This window comes from Macaca thibetana, chromosome X, assembly GCF_024542745.1.
Source record: "Macaca thibetana thibetana isolate TM-01 chromosome X, ASM2454274v1, whole genome shotgun sequence".
Taxonomy (NCBI): domain Eukaryota; kingdom Metazoa; phylum Chordata; class Mammalia; order Primates; family Cercopithecidae; genus Macaca; species Macaca thibetana.
This window is the reverse complement of record NC_065598.1, coordinates 73,202,179-73,223,227: the sequence shown is the minus strand read 5'-3', so window position 1 is coordinate 73,223,227 and position 21,049 is coordinate 73,202,179. Positions and strand designations below refer to the sequence as shown.

General features: G+C 38.2%; 1 protein-coding gene across 15 annotated transcripts in view; it reads right to left on the bottom strand.

The window, feature by feature from the left end:
* LOC126946324 (cytochrome c oxidase subunit 7B, mitochondrial) overlaps positions 1-21,049 on the bottom strand; it is a 1,159,743-nt gene that overhangs the window by 646,620 nt on the left and 492,074 nt on the right. Inside the window, exon 1 of one of the 15 annotated variants that reach the window (XM_050776485.1) lies at positions 9,551-9,554. The exons of the other annotated variants lie outside the window; for them this stretch is intronic. The gene's annotated coding sequence lies outside the window, so the exon portion shown is untranslated. Of the gene's footprint in view, positions 1-9,550; positions 9,555-21,049 lie in introns of those variants that run through there. 15 annotated transcript variants of the gene reach the window in all.

Genomic DNA, 21,049 nt, shown 5'->3' with positions numbered 1-21,049 from the left:
TTCTTTTAATGTTCCGTAGAATTTAGCAGTAAAGCCATCAGGTCCTGGGCCGTTTTATACTGGAGTACTTATTATGGCTTTAATCTTGTTGCTTGTTTTTGGTCTGTTCATGTTTTGGATATCTTCCTGATTAAATCTTTGTAGCTTGTATGTGTCTAGGAATTTGTGTATTTCTTCTAGGTTTTCCTATTTATTTGCATATGGTTGCTCCTGAAAGCCACTAATACTTATTTGAATTTCTGCAGTATCAGTTATAATGCCTTCTTTTTTATTTCTAATTTTATTTGTTTGTATTTTCTCTTTTTTTCCTTAGTTTGGCTAAAGATTTGTCAATTTTGTTTACCTTTGCAAAAAAACCAACTTTTTCTCCATTTTTTTGTATGATTTTTTTCATTTCAAATGTATTATTTCTGTTCTGATATTTATTATCTTTTCCTTTACTAATTATGGGTTTAATTTTTTCTGCTTTTTTCATTCTTTAAGAAGCATTGCTAGGTTCTTTAATTGAAGTTTTTCCTCTTTTTTATGTAGACAATTGTAGTTATAAACTTCCCTTTTAGTACTACTTTTGCTGTATGCTATAGGATTTGGTATGTTTTGTTTCCATTATCATTTGTTTCAAGAAATATTTCATTTTATTCTTAACTTTTTTCATCGACCCACTGGTCATTCAGGAGCACATTGTTTAATTGCCTGTATTTTATAGTTTCCAAAATTCCTCTTGTTATTGATTTCTAGTTTTGTTAATTGTGGTCAGAGAATATTCTTGATATTATTTCAGTGTTTTTGAATGTTTGAAGACTTGTTTTGTTACCTAACATACAATCTATCCTTGAGAATAATCCATATGCTGAGAAAAAATGTGTATTCTGCAGTTATTGGATGAAATGTTCTGTAAATATCTATTATATCCATTTGTTCCACAGTGCAGATTAAGTCTGATAATTGTTTATTAATTTTCTGTCTAGAAGTTCTTTCTAATACTGAAAATGGGGTTTTGAAGTCTCCAACTATTGTATTGGGGCCATCTCTCTATTTAGCTCTAATAATTGGAGAGCATAGTTCATTTACATTCAATGTTATTCTGATAAGTAAGAACACATTCCTACCATTTTGTTATTTGTTTCCTGGTTGTTTTGTGATCTTCTTTCCATCCTTCCTGTCTTCCTCTAGTGAAGGTGATGTTCTTTGGTGAAATTATTTAGTTTTTTTTTTTTTAATGTGTATCTGTTCTGTGTTTTTCGTTTGAGTTAACCATGAGACTTGCAAATATAATTTTGTATCTCATTATTTTAATCTGGTAACAACACTATTTGCATAAAGAAACAAACAAGCAGAAAGAAAACTATTAAAAACTCTATGTCTTACCTTTGTCCTCTTGCTTTTTAATTTTTGGTTGTTTCTATTTTTATCTTTTGCAGTCACTGTCTTTTTTATGTGTGTGGTCACACATGGACTGGCTATGTCATGAAATAATTTATTGTTTTTGATTGGTTCATTATTTAGTTTTTGTATTAGGTTCGTGCAAAAGTAATTGACATTTTTGAAATAGAAAGTAATGGCAAAAAACACAATTGCTTTGCACCAACTTAATACTCAGTTTAAGAGTAGTTAACACACTACAGTTACAATGTTTTAATATGCGTTGTCTTTCTGTGTACTTGCTGTTACCAGTGACTTTTGTACATCCAGGCGATTATTTATTGCTTATTAGTGTTCTTTTCTTTCTGATTAAGTACTCCCTTTAGCATTTCTTTTAAGACAGGTCTGGTATTGATGAAATCCCCTCACTTTTGTTTGTCTGTGAGCCTTTATTTCTTCTTCATGTTTGAAGGATATTTTTGCCAGATTAAAAGCCTGCTGTCAGATGTATTGGAGTTTCATTGTATGTTATTTGTTTCTTTTCTTCTGCTTCTTTTGAGATCCTTTTTTATTCTCTGACCTTTGAGAGTTTGATTATTATGTGCCTTGATGTAGTCTTCTTTGGGTTAAACTTGTTTGGTGTTCTATAACCTTCTTATACATGGATATTTATATTTTTTCTATATTTTGGAAGTTCTCTGTTATTGTCCTTCTGAAATATTTCCTACCCCTATCTCTTTCTCTAGCTTCTCTTTAAGGCCAATAACACTTAGATTCACCTTTTTGAAGATATTTTCTAGATTCCATGGGTATGCTTTGTTGTTTTCATTTTTTTCTTTTGTTTCCTCTATGTGTTTTCAAGCTCACTAATTATAATGTTTTTTTCTGCTTGAACAATTCTGTTATTTAAGAACTCTGATACATTCTTCTGTAAGCCAGTTGTGTTTTTAGCTCCAAAATTTCTGCATGACATTTTAAAATTATTTCAATATCTTTGTTAAATTTATCTGATAGAATTCTGAATTTCTTCTCTGTTTTATCTTGAATTTCTTTGAGTTTCCTCAACACAGCTATTTTAAATTCTCTGCCTGAAATGTCACATACCTCTGTTTCTTCAGGATTAGTCTCTGGTGGCTCATTTAGTTCATTTCGTGAGGTCATGTTTACCAATATGGTGTTGATGCTAGTAAATGTTCTTTGGCATCTGGACATTGAAGAGTTAGGTGATTATTGTAGTCCTTACTGTCTGGACTTGTAGCTGTCCTTCTTGGGAAGGCTTTCCAGATATTTGGCTTGGGTTTTGTGATCTAAGCTGCATCTGCTTTACAGGACACCACAAGCCCAGTAATGCTGTGGTTCTTGCAGACTTTTAGAGGTGCCACCTGATGGTCATGGGCAAGATCCAGGAGAATTCTTTGAATTACCAGGTAGAGACTCTTGTTCTCTTTCCTTATTTTCTCAAAACAGTCTCTCTTTATGATCTGAGCCACCTAAATGTGGGGGTGGAGTGATACTGGCCCTGCTCTGGTCACCACCGCTATGACTGCACTGGGTCAGACTTGAAGTCAGTACAGCACTGGATCTCACCCAATGCCCACTGTCCTTGTTCCCTGGCTACTGTCTATTTTTGCTTAAGGCCCTGGGCTCCACAATCAGCAGTTGGCAAAGCCACGCAGACCTGTGTTCTTCTCTTCAGGGTAGTGAGGTTCCCCAGGCCCCAGGTGGGTCCAGAAGTACTGTCTGGGAGTCAGGGATTAGGACCACAAACCTTAGAAGTCTACCTGGTATTCTATTGTATTGCAGTTGATCTGCAACTCAAAAGACAATGTCCTCCCCCATTCTTCTCTCCCCTTTCCGAAAGCAGAGCACCCTTGCCGCATAGCTATGACCACCACAAGCCACAAAAAGTACCGTGAGACTACCAGCCAATGTTCCCTTAATGGCAAAGGGCTCTTAACTTAGCTTGTGGTAAATGCTGCCTGTGCTGGGACTCACCCTTTGGGGCAGTGGGATTCCCTCTGGCCCCGGGCTGGTCCAGAAATGCCATCCAAGCGTCAAGTACTGCAATCAGAGACCCCAAGAGCCCACTTGATGCTCTGCCAGCCTGTGGCCATGCTGGTACCTGAAGCCAGCAAGTATCAGAGTCTCACCTAAGGCCCTCAATGTAGTACATGGGTATTGCTGCTGGTTCTTCAGGGCCCAAGGGCTCTTTATTCAGCAGGTGATAAATGCTGCCAGAACCGGGTCCTTTCCTTCAAGGCAGTAGGTTGCTTTCTGGCCCAGGGTATGTCCAGAAATGTCATCTGAGAGCCAGGTCCTGGAATATGGATCTCATCACTCTGTTTGGTGCCCTATTCTTCTGTGACTGAGCTGGTATTCAACATGCAAGGCAAAGTCCTCTCCACTCTCCCCTTTCCTCTCCCCAAACAGAAGGAAGGGGTCTCTTTTGGAACCTTGCACTGTGCAGCTTGGGGCTAGGGGATGGGTGATGCCATGGGCAGCCCCAGCAGGTATCTCAGTATGTTATGTGCCTCCCAGCACACTGTTCCTGGGCCTAGTTCAGCACTGGGTCTCGCTTAAGGGTTGTAATTCTTATGGCATAGACTGCCTTTCAAGTTTACTTGGAGACACAGAGTGCTGTAGCCTTCTGTGGTGAGCTTTTCTGGCACTCAAGTTCTGACCACTGGGATTGGCAATTCACCTCTGGTTAAGGTTGGTTTAAATGCTCCCTCCATGGGCTGGCATCAGCTGAGTTTGGTCTAGTTTGTTTTTTTTTTCTGCTCTAACAGGACAGCACTAAGCTTAATGTCTCACAATTGCTGTCTTTTCCTTTCCCCATTGCCCAGAGAGGCTTTCTGTACCACACTACAGTTGCTGGGGGTGGGGGAGGGGTGGCATCAGCTATTCAGGACTGTTTTCTCTGTTGCTTCCATGCCTCTTTTAGTGATATGAAATTAAAACAGGTACTATGAGTGTTCACCTGATTTTTGGTTCTTATAAAGGTTTTTTTTTTTCTTTGTAGATGGTTGTCAACTTGGTGTCCTTGTGGGGGTGACCATCAGTGGTGCCTTCTCTTCTGCCATCTTGCTCTATCTCCCCTATTGTGTGTTTTTATCAGAAAAATATCAGTTGAGATGATCATGTGGTTTATTCCTTTTTATTCTATTAATTTGGTAAATTACATATGTTATTTTTGTAAGATGAGCCACCTTTGCACTCTGGCTTCATGCTCCTGGCTCCCAATATGAATAAAACTCATCTCAAACACTAGCGCCTATTCTTTCAGATTCCCTATACCTGTGAGCCAGGGAGGTAAAAGCTGCCAGGGATGAAAACTGAGAGAAGAGAGAAATAAAGTTTGTGTATCTTTTGTCTTTTGTCAACCATGTCGTTTCTTCTGGCAACTGCTAACCACTAATGCTTCAGGCTACCCAGACAATGGAACTGGAGAGGTAGAGACCCAGTGGCCATGATGGCTGTGGCATGTGCCAACAGGCCTAGAGGGAGGCAAGGACATCCTGACTCAATAATTTAGAGAGTTCATGGAAGGGAGAGAATAAAATGGAAGGTCTCTGAGAATATGAGCAAGACTCTAGTAGTAGCTTTCATGCTATCAGTTTTCTACTGATACCTTCCAGAAGCTTCAGAGCCAGTATCCTTGTCCTTCATTATGCCTCTCATCTCTTTGCTTCTCTCTTGTGCACTTTGATTCTTACTTATGATCTGCCAGTGCAATGTGGCCTCTCCCACTGTTGTTCTCTCTATCCTTCCCTTTTATAGAACCAGGCAGTCTCAGGATAAGAGTGTCCTAAAGTGCTATGGTTCAACTTTTCCTTGTGATGCCAGAATCTCCTCTTTAAAACATGCCTGCCCAAAGGTCATCTAGGAGGTGCATTAAAGCCTCCTATGATGGTGAACTCAGTGCAGCCCCTTCCATCTGTGCTCATTTCTGACTAATCTTAACTTGAGTTGTAATCCATCCCTCTGTAACTGTTATTTTTTAGTTATATTACTTGGGGATGCATGGAGTAATTTTTCATTTGTAGAAATTTACTTTTCTTTTGATTACATTTTATTCTTCTTAGATATGGCCACCGTGTGCAGCTTGTTAAGATTTTTTGAATCCTGATTCTACTGCCTTCATCTTTCTTCCTTCTTCTTCTGGTTCCTTTCACCATCCCCATTTTTTTCCTTTCTCTTTCTTTAAAGTAGGCAATCTCAGTTAGAGGCACCTAAGAGTTATATTAGCTTGTAAAAAAGATTCAATTGGATTATTAGGGAGAGTTTCTGGGAGGAGAGACTTGAGCTAACCCACGCAGAAATATTTATTAGAAAAAAAGGAAGCTATTCCAAGAAGAGGGAAAATCTTGAGTACCCATTGATATGGCAATGAAGAGGTAGTGAGTGACCTATGGGAAAAAAACTTTAGCTGAGAATCTGGGGTAGAAGCATTTATTTAATGTTTGCTTGTTGACTTTCAGGCTCTGTGGTAGGTGCTGGGGATTTGAAAGGTAAATGAGACAGTCTGAGGCCTTAAAGAGTCTCCTTCATAGAGACAAAGAAGCAAACAAATAATTAGAATTCAGGATTATTGCAGAGATTTGAACAAAGTGCTATGGATTCCTAGAGGATGAAATGATTACATCTTACCTTGGGGAGGGGGAAGGAGACTAATTTTATGGGTAGTCCACACGTCAGAAACTGTGCCAAGCATTTGTCATGTATTTTCTCATTTACTTATTTTTCAATTTTTTTAAAAGTTATTTGTTTCCATGAGTTATTGGGGTACAGGTGGTATTTGGTTACATGAGTAAATTCTTAGTAAAGATTTGTGAGATTCTGGTGCACCCAAGCAGTATACACTGCACCATATTTGTTGCATTTTATATCTTGCCCTCCTCCTACTCTTCCCCACAGGTCCCCAAAGTCCATTGTATCATTGTTATACCTTTGCGTCCTCATAGCTTAGCTCCCACATATCAGTGAGAACATACAATGTTTGGTTTTCCATTCCTGAGTTATTTCACTTAGAATAATAGTCTCCAGTCTCATCCAGGTCACTGTAAATGCTGTTAATTCATTCCTTTTTATGGCCGAGTAGTATTCCTTCATATATATGTATCACATATATATATCATATATATGTATCACATATATATATGAGATATACATATACGTGATCACGTATATGTATATCATATCTCTCTCTCTCTCTCTCTCACAGTTTCTTTATCCACTCACCGATTGATGGGGATTTGGGTTGGTTCCATGATATTGTGAATTATGTTGCTATAAACATGGATGTGCAAGTATCTTTTTCAAATAATGACTTATTTTCCTCTGGTAGATAGCCAGTAATGGGATTGTTGGATCAAATGGTAGTTCTACTTTTAGTTTTTTTAGGAATCTCCACACTGTTTTCCATAGCGACTGTACTAGTTTACATTCCCACCAGCAGTGTAGAAGTGTTCCCTGATCACCACATCTACGTCAACGTCTTCTGTTTTTTTTTTTTTTTTTTTTTTTTTTGGATTATGGCAATTCTTGCAGGAGTAAGGTGGTATTGTATTGTGGTTTTGATTTGCATTTCCCTGATCATTAGTGATGTTGAGCATTTTTGCATATGTTTGTTGGCCATTTGTATATCTTCTTTTGAGAATTTTCTGCTCATGTCCTTAGCCCACTTTTTGATGAGATTGTTTGTTTTTTTCTTACTGATTTGTTTGAGTTTGTTGTAGATTCTGGATATTAATTATTTGCCAGATGTATAGATTGTGAAGATTTTCTCTCACTCTGTGGGTTGTCTGTTTACTCTCGTGACTGTTCCTTTTGCTGTCCAAAGCTCTTTAGTTTAATTAGGTCTCAGCTATTTATCTTTGTATTTATTTCATTTGCTTTTGGGTTCTTGTTCATGAAATCCTTGTCTAAGCCAATGTCTAGATGGGTTTTTCCAATGTTATCTTCTAGAATTTTTATAATTTCAGGTCTTAGGTTAAATCCATCTTGAGTTGATCTTTGTTTAAGGTGAGAGATGAGGATGCATCAGAGATAATGTGGCTAGCCAATTATCTTAGCACCATTTGTTGAAAAAAGTGTCCTTTCCCTACATTATGTTTTGGTTTGCTTCATTGAAGATCAGTTTGCTGTAAGTATTAGGGTTTATTTCTGGGTTCTCTATTCCGTTCCATTGGTCTATGTGTCTATTTTTATACCAGTACCAAGCTGCTTTGGTGACTATGGCCTTATAGTATAGTTTGAAATCAGGTAGTGTGATGCCTCCAGATTTGTTCTTTTTGCTTGTTTCACTTTGGCTATGCAAGCTCTTATTTTGGTTTTGTATGAATTTTAATTTTTTTTATTACTCTTTGAAGAATGATGGTGGTATTTTGATGGGGATTACATTGAATTTGTAGATTGTTTTTGTCAGTATGGTCATTTTCAAAATATTGACTCTGCCCATCTATGAGCATGGGATATTTCCATTTGTTTGTGTCATCTGTGATTTCTTTCAGCTGTGTTTTTTAGCTTTTCCTGTAGAGGTCTTTTGACTCTTAAGAATTTTTTTTTTTTTTTTTTTTTTTTTTTTTTTTTTGCAGCTATTGTAAAAGGGGATGAGTTATTGACTTGATTCTCTACTTGGTCACTGTTTGTGTATAGAAGAGCTACTGATTTTTGTACATTAATCTTGTATCCGGAAACTTTGCTGAATTCTTTTATCAGTTCTAGGAGCTTTCTGGAGGAGTCCTTAGAGTTTTCAAGGTAAATAATCATATTGTCAGCAAACAGTGACAGTTTGACTTCCTCTTTACTGATTTGGGTGTGTTTTATTTTTTTCTCTTGTCTGATTGCTCTGGCTACGACTTCCAGTACTATGTTGAAGAGGAGTGGTGAGAATGTGCATCCTTGTCTTGTTCCCATTCTCAGAGGGAATACTTTCAACATTTCCCCATTCAGTATTATGTTGGCTGAGGGTTTGTCATAGATGGCTTTTATTACATTAAGATATGTTTCTTGTATGCCAATTTTGCTGAGGGTTTTAATCATCAAGGGATGCTGAATTTTGTCAAATGCTTTTTCTGCCTTCATTGAGATGGTTGTGGTATTTTTGTTTTTAATTCTGTTTATGTGGTGTATCACATTTATTGACTTGCATATGTCAAACCATTTCTGCATCCCGGTATGAATCCCACTTGATCATTATGGATTATCTTTTTGATATATTGTTGGATTTGGTTAGCTATTATTTTGTTAAGGATTTTAGCATCTATGTTCATCAAGGATATCAGTTTGTAGTTTTCTTTTTTGGTTGTGTCCTTTTCTGGTTTTGATATCAGGGTGATGCTGGCTTCATAGAATGAATTAGGGAGAGTTCCTTCTTTCTCAATCTTGTGGAGTAGTGTCAAAAGGATTGGTACCAATTCTTCTTTGAATGTCTGGTAGAAATGTGCTGTGAATCTGTCTGGTACTGGACACTTTTTGTTGGTAATTTTAAATTATCATTTCTATCTCTCTGCTTATTATTGATCTGTTTAGGATATCTAATTCTTCCTGATTTAAGCTAGGAAGGTTTTATTTACAAGTAATTACAAGAAATTTATCCATCTCTTCTAGGTTTTCTAGAAGCAGCCCCCTTTCCAGAACTCCACTAGTCAGTGCCCCATGGAGGAATTTGTGTGTGGGCTCCAGTCCGACATTTTCCCTCTGCATTGCCCTAACAAAGCATCTGTGTGGGCTCTGCCTCTGCAGCAGGCTTCTGCCTGGGCACCCCGCCTTTCTCATACATCCTCTGAAATCTAGATGAAGATTCCAAGTCCCCTTCACTCTTGTATTTTGTTTGCTTGTAGGCTTATTACCATGTGGAAAGTGCTATGTCTTATTGCTTGCATCCTGCAGAGTTGTGGCCTAAGCTGTACCTGGTTTCCTTTCAGCTGAGACTGAAACAAGAGTGACCAGGATATGAGAAGCAGTGTCTTGAAGCTGCATAGAGAAGCATGGCCCTGGGCCTGGCCCAGGAAACAATTCTTCCCTCCTAGGCCTCTGTGTCTTTGATGGCATGGGCTGCCTAAAAGATTTCTGAAATTCCTCCAAGTTCTTTATCTCATTGTCTTGGCTATTAGCATTTTGATTCCTTTCAGTTGTGCAAATTTCCCTAGCAAATGTTTTCCCCACAGCCTGCTTGAATTCCTCTCCCCCCATTTTTTTCTTTCTCTGCCACATGACCATGCTGCAAAGTTTTCACACTATTATGCTCTGCTTCCTGTTTAAATATAAATTCCAACTTTACATCTTTTTTTTGCTCTCACATCTGAGCATAGGTTGTTAGAAGCAGCCATGCCACATCTTAAATACGTTGCTGCTTAGAAATATCTTCCTCCAGATACTCTAAATTATGACCCTCAAATTCAAACTTCCACAGACTCCTAGGGTAGGGGCACCGTGCAATCCAGGTATTGGTTGAGGTATAACAAATATGACCTTTGCTCCAGTTCCCAGTAAGTTTCTTATTTCTATAACAAACCTCTAAGAAGTTCAAAGCTTTCCCTCCTTTTTCTTTCTTCTTCTGAGCCCTCCAAACTCTTCCAACCTTTGCTCATTACCCAGTTCCAAAGTCAGTTCCACATTTTCAGGTGTCTTTATAGCATTGCCTCACTCTTCATTACCAATTTTCTGTATTAGGTTGTTCTCACATTGCTATAAAGAAGTACATGAGACTGAGTAATTTTTTTTTAAATTTAACTTTAAATATACATCCAGGGGTACATGCATAGGTTGATTGTACAGGTAAACTAGTGTCATAGGAGTTTGTTGTACAGATTATTTTATCAACCAGGTATTAAGCCTAGTACCCAACAGTTTTTTTGTGTGTGTGTGTGATCCTCTTCCCCGCCTCATCCTCCACCCTCCAATGAGCCCCAGTGTTTGTTCTTCTCTTTCTGTCCACTTGTGTTCAGCAGTTTGCTCCCACTTATAAGTGAGAACATGTGGTATTTTGTTTTCTGTTTCTGTGTTAGTTTGCTAAGGATAATGGCCTCCAACTTGATTCATGTTTCTGCAAAGGAATAATTTCATTCTTTTTTAAAGACTTTTTTTGACTTGTTAATAATAGTGATTCTGGGCCAGGCATGGTGACTCATGCCTGTAATCCCAGCACTTTGGCAGGCTGAGGCAAGCAGGTAGATTGCTTGAGTCCAGTTCAAGACCAGCCTGGGCAACATGGGGAGACCCTGTCACTACTGAAAGTACAAAAATTTATCAGAAGTAGTGGTGCATGCTTGTAGTCCCAGCTACTTGGGAGGCTGAGGTGGGAGGATCCTTTGAACCAGTGAGGTGAAGTTTGCAGTGCACCAATATCATGCCACTATACTTTATCCTGGGTAACAGAGCAAGATCCTGCCTCAGAAAACAAAGCAAACACAAGAAATAGCCATTGTGACTGGTGTGAGATGGTATCTCATTGTGGTTTTGATTTGTATTTCTTGAATGCAAATAAAATGATTTTATTTAATGATCAGTGATGTTGAGCTTTTTTCACATGTTTATTGGCTGCATGTATGTCTTCTTTTGAAAACTGTCTGTATTTTTTGCCCACTTTTTAACAAGGTTTTTGGTTTTTTGTTTGTAAATTTGTTTAAGTTCTTCATAGTTGCTGGATATTAGACCATTGTTGGATGCATACTGAGAATTGGTTGTGTCCCCATCCAAATCTCATCTTGAATTTTAGTGCCCATAATCTCCATATGTCATGGGAAGGATCCAGTGGGAGGTAATTTAATCATGGGGGCAGTCACCCTCATGCTGTTCTCATGATAGTTAGTGAGTTCTCATGAGACCTGATGGTTTTATAAGGGACTTTTCTCTCTTTTGCTTGGCACATCTTTGTCCTGCCACCATGTGAAGAAACACATGTTTGTTTCACTTTCTGCCATGATTGTAAGTTTCCTGAGGCCTCCTGAGCCCTGCAGAACTGTGAGCAATTTAAACATCTTTCCTTTATAAATTACCCAGTCTCTAGCAGTTCTTTATAGGAGCATGAGAATGAACTAATACAGTAAATTGGTACTGGGTAGTGGGGTGCTGCTATAAAGATATCCAAAATGTGGAAATGACTTTGGAACCAAGTAACAGGCAGAATTTGGAAGAGTTTGGAGGGCTCAGAAGAAGACAGAAAGATGTGGGAAAGTTTGGAACTTCCTACAGACTTTTTAAATGGCTTTGACCAAAATGTTGCTATTGATATGCACAATGAAGTCCAGGGTGTGGTGGTCTTGGATGTAGATAAGAAACTTGTTGGAAAGTGGAATAAAGGTGACTCTTGCTATATTTTAGCAAAAAGACTGGTGGTATTTTGCCTGATCCTAGAGATCTGTGAAACTTTGAATTTGAGAGACATTATTTAGGTATCTGGCAGAAGAAATGTGTAAACATAAAAGCATTCAAGAAGTGACTTGGATGCTGTTAAATGCTTTCAGTTTTAAGTAGTCACAAAGATATGGTTTGGAATTGAAACTTAAATTTAAAAGGGAAGCAGAGCATAAAAGTTGGAAAAATTTGCAGCCTGATGATATGACAGAAAAGAAAACCCCATTTTCTGAGGAGAAATGCAAGCCAGCTGCATAAATTTGCATAAGTAATGAGGAGTCAAATGTTAATTGCCAAGACAATGGGGAAAGTGTCTCCAGGGCTTCATGGCAGTTCCTCCCATCACAGTCCCAGAGGTCTAGGAGGAAAAAAATGGTTCCATGGGGTGGGCCCAGGGTCCTACTCCTTTGTGCAGTCTTGGGACTTGGTGCCCTGTGTCTCATCCATGGCTGAAAGGAACCAAGGTACAGCTTGGGCCTTGGATTCAGAGGGTACAAGCTCCAAGCCTTGGCAGCTTCCACATGTTGTTGAGCCTGCAGGTGCACCGAAGTCAAGAATTGAGGTTTGGAAACATCCTCCTAGATTTCAGAGAATGTATGAAAATGCTTGGATGTCCAGGCAGAAGTTTGCTGCAGGGGCAGAGCCCTCATGAAAAAGCTCAGCTAGGACAGTGAAGAAGGAAAATGTGGGGTTGGAGCCCTCACACAGATTCCCCACTGGGGCACTGCCTAGTGGAACTATGAGAAGAGGGCCACCATCTTTCAGACCCCAGCATGGTAGATCCACTGACAGCTTGTACCATGAACCTGAAAAACCTGCAGACACTCAATGCCAGTCTGTGAAGAGAGCTGGGAGGGAGGTTGTAACCTGGAAAACCACAGGGGTGGAAATTCCCAAGGCTGTGGGAGCCCACCTCTTGCATCAGTGTGACCTGGATGTGAAACATGAAGTCAAGAGAGATCATTTCAGAGCTCTAAGATTGACTGACCTGCTGGATTTTGAACTTGCATGAAGCCTGTAGCTCCTTCATTTTGGCCAATTTCTTTCATTTGGAATGGGTGTATTTACTAAATGCCTGTACACCCATTATATCTAGAAAACAATTAACTTGCTTTTGATTTTACAGGTTTATAGGTAGAAGTGACTTGCCTTGTCTCAGATGAGACTTTGGACTTGGACTTTTGAGTTAATGCTGAAATAAGTTGAGACTTTGACTGTTGGGAAGGCATGATTGTGTTTTGCAATGTCAGGACTTGAGATTTTGGAGTAGAATAATATTGTTTGGCTGTATCTCCACCCAAACTTTATCTTGAATTGTAGATTTTATAATCTCCATGTGGTGTGAGAGGGACCTGGTGGAGGGTAATTTCATCACAGGGCAGTTACTCTCATCCTGTCCTCATGATAGTGAGTGAGTTCTTATGAGATCTGATGGTTTTATAAGGGTTTTTTCCCCTTTTGCTCAGCGCTTTTCCTTACACCTGCCATATGAAGAATGTGTGTTTGCTTCCCCTTCTGCCATTATTGTAAGTTTCCTGAGGCCTCCCCAGCCCTGTGAAACTGTAGGCAAATAAACCTCTTCCCTTTATAAATTACCCAATCTTGGGCAGTTCTTTATAGCAGAGTGATACACATAGTGACACACGGTGATACACAGACTAATACACATAGTTTGTAAACATTTTCTCCCATTCTTTAGGTATTCTATTTACTCTTGATAGTTTCTTTTGCTGTGCAAAAGGTCTTTAGTTTAATTATATTTCTTTTGACAATTTTTGCTTTGGTTGCAATTGCTTTTGGTGTCTTCGTCATGGAACTTTTCCAATTCCTATGTCCAGAATGGTATTGCCTATGTTGTCTTCCAGGGTTTTCATAGTTTTGGGTCTTACATTTTAGTCTTTAATCCCCTTGAGTTAATTTTTGTATATGGTGTAAGGAGGGGGTCCAGTTTCAGTCTTCTGCCTATGGGTAGCCAGTTATCCCTGCACCATTTATTGAATAGAAATTCCTTTAGATATTGCTTGTTTTTGTCAGCTTTGTTGAAGATCAGATAGTTTTAGCTGTGTAGCTTAATTTCTTGGCTGTCCATTCTGTTCCATTGGTCTATGTGTCTGTTTTTATACCAGTATGGTGCTCTTTTGGTCATTGTAGTCCTGTAATATAGTTCGAAGTTAGGTAAGGTGATGCTTTCAGCTTTGTTCTTTTTGCTTAGGATTTCCTTGGCTATTTGGGCTCCTTTTTCATTTCATATAAATATTAAGATATTTTTTTCTTTGAGCAGTGTCTTGTAATTCTAATTGTAAAGACCTTTTTTCTCCCTGGCTAGGTGTATTCTTAGATATTTTACTCTTTTTGTGGCAATTGTGAATGGGATTGTGTTCCTGATTTGGCTCTCACCTTTGCTGTTTTAGGTGTATAGGAATGCTAACAATTTTGGTACTTTGATTTTGTATCTTGAGACTGCTGAAATTGTTTATCAGCTTAAGGAGCTTTTGGGTTGAGACTATGGGGTTTTCTAGATATTGAATCATAAGACTGGGTAATTTATTTAAAAAATAAATCAGTGACAGATTGGATTAAGAAAATGTGGCACATATACACCATGGAATACTATGCAGCCATCAAAAAGGATGAGTTTGCGTCCTTTGTAGGGACATGGATGCAGCTGGAAACCATCATTCTTAGCAAACTATCACAAGAACAGAAAACCAAACACCGCATGTTCTCACTCATAGGTGGGAACTGAACAATGAGATCACTTGGACTCAGGAAGGGGAACATCACACACAGGGGCCTATCATGGGGAGGGGGGAGGGGGGAGGGATTGCATTGGGAGTTATACCTGATGTAAATGATGAGTTGATGGGTGCAACACACCAACATGGCACAAGTATACATATGTAACAAACCTGCACGTTATGCACATGTACCCTACAACTTAAAGTACAATAATAATAAATAAATTTAAAAAAATAATAAAAATAAAAAATACCTTTATTTGGCTCTGCAGGCTGTACAGGACACTTAGTGCCAGAATCTGCTTCTGGGGATGCCTCAGAAAGGTCTTATTAATGGCAGATGGCAAAGTGGGAACAGGTACTTCACATGGTCATAGCAAGAGCAAGAGAGAAAGTGAGGAGGAGGCCCAAACTCCAACATTAGGGAGTACAATTTAACATGAGTTTTGGATGGGGATGAGTATCCAAACTATATCACCCAGGGTGGGTCTAGAAATGTCATTCAGGAGTTAGGGCCTGAAATAAAGAATTGTCTGCTCGGTGTTTTATTTTACTGTGGCTGAGCTGGTATCCAATTTTCAAGACAAAGTCATCTTTACTCTTCCTTTTTCTTTCTGCAAATGGAAGGAGTAACTCCTCAAGCTTCACTGCCTTGGAGAAGGGGAAATGCAAGAACTCTCTCGACCACCCCAGCTGGTGTCTCACTGGGTCATGTGCACTCCACATCTACTGACTCTGAGCCCGATGCAGCAGCAGGACTTGCACAAGGACAGTAGTCCTTGTGGCCTACACTACCTTTCCGATTTATTCAGGACCCCAGGGCACTTTAGTTGGCTATTGGTGGGACTAGCTAGAACTCATTTTCCTAACGCATGGGTAGAGAATTTCTCTTTGTCTGGAGCTGCTCTAAATTCTCCCTCTGTGGACACCAGCCGAATTCTATCCTCTGTTGTGTTCTGTGACAGAAGTCCCACAATCACTTTGTTGTTCTCCCTCTAAGCACACATATTCTCTTTTGACACTGCTGTGGGATGGGGAATTCGTCATGAAGGCAAATGCAAGACTGTCTTTCATACCCTCTTCAGTGCCTATTTTCTTGATATGATATGAAAACCAGATACTGTGATTGCTTACCTGATTTTTGGTTGTCACAAAAGTGCTTTCTTGTGTGGATCCTCATTCAATTTAGTGTTCCTGTGAGGAGATGATCACTGGAGGATTCTATTGAGCCACTTTGCTTTGCCTTCTTTATCATAGTTACCTATTTTTGTGCTAAGAGGGCCTAAAATATACTCATAGCAATTTTCCTGTATACAATATAATATTAAGTATAGTCTTCATGCTGTATAATAAATGTCTACATTTATTCATCCTACATAACATCAACTTTATGTCCTTTGACTAGCATCTCCCCATTCTCCCTTCTTTCCTGGCCTCTGGTAACCATGTCCTGTTCTCTGTTTCTATGTATTCAACTTAAAAAATTCCCCACATAAGATAAATCATCCAGTATTTTTCTTTCTTTGACTAGTTTAGTTTATTTAGCATAATGTCCTCCAGGTTTATCCATGTTGTGGCAAATGGTAGAATCATTTTCTTCTTGAAGGTTAAATAATATTTTATTGTGTATATATACCACCATTTTTTTACCCAGTCGTCTGTTGATGAACACTTAGGTTGTTTCTATCTTGTTTATTGTGAAAAATGCTGCAGGGAACATGGGGGTGCAGATACTGCCATGAGGTTATTATTACTTTCTGTATATACCCAAAAGATGAATTGTTGGGATGTATGGTAGTTCTATTTTTAATTTTTTCAGAAACTTAAATACTGTGTGCCATAATGGCTATACCAATTTACATTCCCACCAGCAGTGTATAAGGGTTCCCTTTTCCCCACATCCTTGCTAACACTTATTATTTTTTGTCATTTTAATAATAGCTATTCTAACATGTGTGAGGTGATATATTGTTGTGATTTTGATTTGCATTTCCCTGATGATTAGCGATGCTGACCACCTTTCATATATCTGCTGGCCATTTTTACGTCTTCTTTGGAGAAATGTTTACTAAGGTTCTTTTCTTATTTAAAAAATTGATGCCAGGTGCGATGACTCATGCCTGTACTCCCAGCACTTTGGGAGGCTGAGGTGGGGGGATCATTTGAGGTCAGGAGTTCAAGATCAGCTTGGCCAACATGGTGAAACCCCATCTCTACTAAAAAAAAAAAAAAAAAAAAAAAAAAAAAAAAATTACAAAAATTAGCCAGGCATGGTTGTGCATGCCTGTAGTCCCAGCTACTCATAAGGCTGAGACAAGATAATCGCTTGAGCCTGGGAGGCAGAGGTTGCAGTGAGCCAAGATTGCACCACTGTACTCTAACCTGGGTAACAGAGTGAGACTTGTCTTGAAAAAAAAAAAAAGTTTACTCATTTTTTATTTTGCTATTGAGTTATGTGAATTTCTTGTGTACTTTGGATATTTAGCCTTCAACCAGTATATGGTTTGCAAATGTTTTCTTTCATTGCAATAGCTTTTTGCTTTTATATAGTCCCACCTGTTTATTTTTGCTTCAGTTGCTTGAGCTTTTGTTGTGATATTCAAAAAAATCATCGCCAAAACAAGTGTCAATGAGCTTTTTTTCTTTGTAATCTTCTAGGAATTTAATAGTTTCTGGTCATATGTTTAGGTCTTTAACACATTTTTAGTTGATTTTTGTGTATGGTATAAGAAAAGAGTCCAGTTTCATTCTTTTGTATATGGATAACTTGTTTTCTCAACACCATCTATTAAAGAGATTATATTTTCTTTGTTGTGTCTTCTTGGTGTCTTTGTCAAAAATTAGTGACTGTTTATGCATGAATTAATTTCTGTGCTCTCTATTGTTTTCCATTGGTTTGTACTTGTTTTTATGCCAGTTCCAAATTGTTTTGATTACTATAGCTTTGTAAAATAATTTGAAAGGAAGTGTGATGCTTCCAACTTTGTTTTTTTCCTCAGGATTGCTTGGCTATTCAAGGTCTTTTGTGGTTCCACACAAATTTTAGAATTGTCTTTTCTATTTCACCACAGCACACTTTTATTAAATATCGATAGAATATGCTTTTTATAATTTACAGTCCATATTCAAAATTTGCCAATTGTCTCAATAATGTTCTTTACAGTAATCCCCCCTCCCAATCCAGTATCCAATCCAGGAGCAGGCATTTTACCTTCAGTCTCATTTTAGTTTAGAAAAATCCCTTAGCCTTTCTTTGTCTTTCATACATTGTCACTTTTGAAGAGTTCAGGCCAGTTATTTGTAGGATGTCCCTCAATTTGAATTGGTCTGATATTTCCTTATGATTAGATTGAGGTTATGTGATTTGGGGAGGAACAAACAGAAGTGATGTTGTGTTCTTCTCAGTTCATAATATCAGGGGCTACATGATGTCAGCTTTAGAAAAAAATCACAAAGTTGGAAAAATTATTATTTTGCAACTGTAAGTAATAATTGATTTAGGCATGAATTATCAATAGATGCTAAAAGTAGTGGGTGAAGGTTTGATAAGAAACACAATATTTATATGTAATCAAAGAATCTTACCACAGATTACTTATTACTATGAAGAAGAAAATATAAACTTTATAGTAGAAAACCCGATGCACAGTCCATATTAGCCAAGTGAGAGAGATTTTTGAAACAGAAACATGGGTACCATAAGGACTCCTTTTCTAAACTTCCAATGGTTGGTATCTGTAGATTCTAATGCCAGCTTACATGGATATTTCATCAGTGGTAGTCATTGTGATATAGGGAAGGGTAAAGTGGAAAAGGTTCCTCTGTTACCTGTGTGTCTGTTCGCCTTACCCAGAAGGCAGCCGTCCTGGATCTGGAATAAGAGCCTGGGCGCTTAGGCTTTTGCCCTTAATTGCTATGAGCTCTCTGGGCCTAGAAGGGAGTTGGTCCCAAATGGTATGCAGATAGGTGAAAAGCAAAGGGGCCAAAATAGTTTTCACTTTCTGTGAATGCAGGTTGCGTTTCCCAGGCTTTGAATTTGGGTAGGAGGAGTTACTTGCCAGGGATTGCAGAACATGGAGTCTCTATTTTTTTTTCTTCTAGTGGCTCTTCCTGCACAATAGAGGATGGTTCAAAAGGATTATGAAAATCTAGAGGTGCGGTTGGGGAGGCCTTCTAAACAAAGCCTGTTTTTCCTGTTATTAGGCATTTTCCCTTGGCACTTTATGGGGTTGAGCTCTCTTCCTCCACATTCATCGTCTTATCCTCTTCCCCACTTCTTCCTAATCGCTTTTCACACATCAAGCCAGGAGTTTCAATTTCTGGTTAGAAAAAGTGAAAATAACTAGCTCTGTTTTGCTGGTTCCCTCTTCCTTGGAGCCTTTTAGCAGGATAAGATCAGCCGAGGTGTGTGAAACCACCTCTGAGGGAGTCTCCAAAACCCTCTCAGAGTCTCTTCTGGTCTATGGAAGTCAGGACTATAGCGTCAAAGGTGCCTGCCATACAGCCTACAACTGCTTCAGTGACCTGTTTCAGTGAAGCTGGGTAGTGGAGAATTATATTAGCAACCTGGGAGGATGGGGGCTTCCATGTTGCCATGGAGGCAGAATACAAATGTCTGGAGTTTGAGATCCTTTATTTGGGAGACAAAGGAATTGATGTTTACATTAGAATAGTACTTGAAAGAAAAACCCAAAGTCATCAGAGAAGCAATGGGATGCCGTGAGAAATCATGAGTTTGCTTTCCCTTGAGGTCCTGCGGATCCTTCATGGTCCTGTGAGTCCCCTTATCTGACCGTAAAGCTAGTGTTCAACTTTCATAAATACAATGCTTCTGGGAGTTTGCTTTTGCTGTAACCTCCAGCAACGTTAAAACTTCATTTTCTCCCCTCTGGACCTGATCTCCTTTCTCAGTATTTGATTTTCTCATCAAAGGCCTTATTTTCTTTACAAAAGAGAAAGTGAGTGACAATACATGAAAGGTGGAAAAAAGTATCAACTGTTCCATGTAAGAGATGGTGAACTAGTGGTCAAATGGCTAGATATATTGAGGTCTGACATGCCTTTGTTCTTGCTCAAGATTGCTTTGACTATTCAGGTTCTTTATTGTTCCATAAAAGTTCTGGATTGTTTTTTCTATTTCTGTAAAAAATGCCACGGGAATTTTGATAGCAATTTCATTGACTCCATAGACCACTTTGGGTAATATAGAAATTTTAACAATGTTAATTCTTCCGATCCTTGAACATGGAGGTATTTTATCCTTTCCATATAAGTAGATTTTTTTAAAAAAAGAAATTGTGTCTTACTCTTTCACTCAAGCGAGAGAGCAGTGGCACAATCATAGTTGACTGCAGCCTCAAGCTCCTGGGCTCAGGCGGTCCTTTTGCCTCAGCTTCCTGAGGAACAGGGATATATTTCCATTTATTTATGTCTTCTTCAATTTCTTTCATTCATGTGTTACAGTTTTCAGTGTACAGAGCTTTAACCTCCTTGGTTAAATTTATTACTAAATACTTTATTGTTGTTGATGCAATTGTAAATGGAATTGTGTATTTCTTTTTCACATAGTTAACTGTTAGTGTGTAGAAATATAATTGATATTTGTTGACTTCACCTATTGCAATTGTAATGAATTTGTTGATAAGACTTAACAGCTTTTTATGGAATCCTTATGGTTTTCTAAATATAAGAGCATCCCATCTGCAAACAGAGATAATGTTACTTATTCCTTTCCTATTTAAATGCTTGTTATTACTTTTTCTTACCCAATTGCTCTAGCTAAGACTACCAGTACTACATTGAATAGAAGTGGTGAGAGTGGGCATCCTTGTCTTCTTCCTGACCTTAGAAGAAAAGCTTGCACCTCAGGGATAAATCCCACAGTATCATGGTGTATGATTCTTTTAATGTACGGTAAAATTTGGTTTACAAGTATTTTGTTGAGGAGTATTGCATGTATGTTCATGAAAGATATTGGCCTGTTGTTTTTTTTTCTTGTAGTGTTCTTATCTGTTTTTGGTATTAGGGTAATGCTGGCCTTATCAAATGATTTAGAAGTGTTTCCTCCTCATCATTTTTCTGGAAGAGTTTGAGATGGATTTGTATTAGTTCTTTAAATTTTGGTAGAACTCAGCCACATAGTCATCAAGTCCTTGGGTCTTCTTTGTTGAAAGATTTTTGATTATTGATTCAATTTCTGTACTTAGTATTGGTCTTTTTCTATTTTCTTCATTCATTCAGTCTTGGTAGATTACATGTTTCTAGCAATTTATTCATATCTTTTAGGTTATGTGATTTGTTGGTGTGTAATTGTTCACAATAGCCTCTTATGATCCTTTGTATTTCTGTGGTATCAGTTGCAATATCTCCTCTTTCATTTACGATTTTATTTATTTACTTCCTCTTTTTTTCTTAGTCTAGACAAAGGTTTGCCAATTTTGCTTATCTTTTCAAAAACCCAACTCTTAGTTTTATTGCTCTTTATTGTTTTATTCTCTATTTCGTTTATTTCTGCTCTAATCTTTATTATTTCCATTCTTCTGCAATCTTTAAGCTTAGTTTGCTATGCTTTTCTAGTTTTTTGAGGTGTA